Genomic DNA, 1,830 nt, shown 5'->3' with positions numbered 1-1,830 from the left:
TGGATCGGAAGAGGAGCAGCTGGGACTCAACCTATATGGGATGCTGGCACTTTAGGCCAGGGCTTTAACCCACTGCACCACAGCGCTGGCTGGGAAAGTGATTGACTTTCGTATATCAATCTCATATCCTGCAACTTTTCTATAATTGTTTATTAATCCCAGGCATTTTTGGTTTTTATTATTTTTGATTATCTCAGATTTTCTACATAGACAGTTATGTCCTTTAAGAACAAAGTTTTATTTCTTCCTTCTCAGTCAGTACAGATTTTTTTTTTGTCTTGTTACTTAAATTGGGATTTTCAGTATGATGTTGAAAAGGAGTAGTTAGAGGGGACTATCCTTTACTTGTTTCTGATATTAGTTGGAATGCTTCTGTTTTCTGTCTTTTAAGTATGATGTTGACAGTAGGTTTCTATTCCTTCTCAAGTTATGGAAGTTCCTTCTATTTCTAATTTATTGAGTTTTTTTTTTTTTTCAATCATGAATGGATGTTGCCTTTTGTCAAATGCTTTTTGTGCATCTATTGATGTGATCATGTAATGTTTTTCTTCTTTTGCTTTTTATATGATGGTTTACATCAGGTGTTTTTTAAATGTTGAGTCAGGTTTGCATATATGGGGTAAATCTCAGTTGGCTGTGGTTTAAGATTCTTTTTCTAAATTATTGAATTTAATTTGCTGATATTTTGTTGAAGATTTTGTGTCTATGTTCATGAGTGATTCGTGAGTGATATTGGTCTGTAGTTTTCTTTGATTATGTCTTTTTTTGTTTTGGGTTAAGGTAATGCAGCCTCATATAATGAACTAGGAAACAGTCCCTCTGTTTCTGTCCTCTGAAAGTCTTGGTATAATTGCTTACTTAACTATTTGGTGGAATTCACCACTGAACCCATTTAGTCCTGGCAACTTTCCATTCTGGAAGGCTATTAATCATTGATTCAATTTCTTTGAGAGATATCCCAATTCTTTGTGTGTGTGTGTGTGTGTGTGTGTGACTTTTGATACGTATGTCTTTCAAAGAATTGGCCCATTTCATTTAGGCTATCAAATTTGTGAGTATAAAGTTATTTTTATAGTTTTCATTTATTATCCCTTTAATATCCATGGTGTCTGTAGGAATGTCTTACTTAATTGTTTCATTTTTGTTAATAGAAATTTGTGTTATTTCTCTTTTTGAGGCTTATTAATTTGTTTTTATTGGTTTTCTTTATCAGTTTTCTATTTTAAATGGCATTGATTTATCTTTTAATTTTATTAAGTCTCTTTGCTTTAGACTTATTCTGCTCTTCTCTTTCTAGTTTTATGCAACTTAACAGTGTTTAAGTGTAAATTGCAATATTGTTAATTATAGACACAATGCTGTAGAACAGATCTCTTGCATGACTGAAACTCTATACCCACTGAACAGTACCCTATTTTCTCCTGCCTCCACCCCGATGACCACAATACTACTTCTGTTCTGTGAGTTTGATTACTTTAGATGCCTATAAGAAGAGGCATTATGTAGCATGTTTTTTTTTTTTTTTTGTGATTGGTTTCTTTCATATATTTTATTGTAGCCTATGACAGTATTTTTTCTTTTTAAAAGTTGAATAATATTCCACGTGTATTAGTCAGCTTTTCATTACCATCATGAAACATCTGACACAGGCTAATTTTATAAATAAAAGTGGTTTATTTTGGCTCATAGTTTTGGAGGTGCAAGGTCTAGGAGCCTCGCCTGATTGTAACCTTCTTGCGGATAGTGCTAAGGTAGCACAGAGTGTCACATAGCAAGAACAGGGAGTGCACCTGTCCATCCATGTCTAGGTGGTTTCTTATCCAGCCACCA

Source organism: Lepus europaeus, chromosome 2, assembly GCF_033115175.1.
Source record: "Lepus europaeus isolate LE1 chromosome 2, mLepTim1.pri, whole genome shotgun sequence".
Taxonomy (NCBI): Eukaryota; Metazoa; Chordata; class Mammalia; order Lagomorpha; family Leporidae; genus Lepus; species Lepus europaeus.
This window is presented reverse-complemented; position numbering follows the sequence as displayed.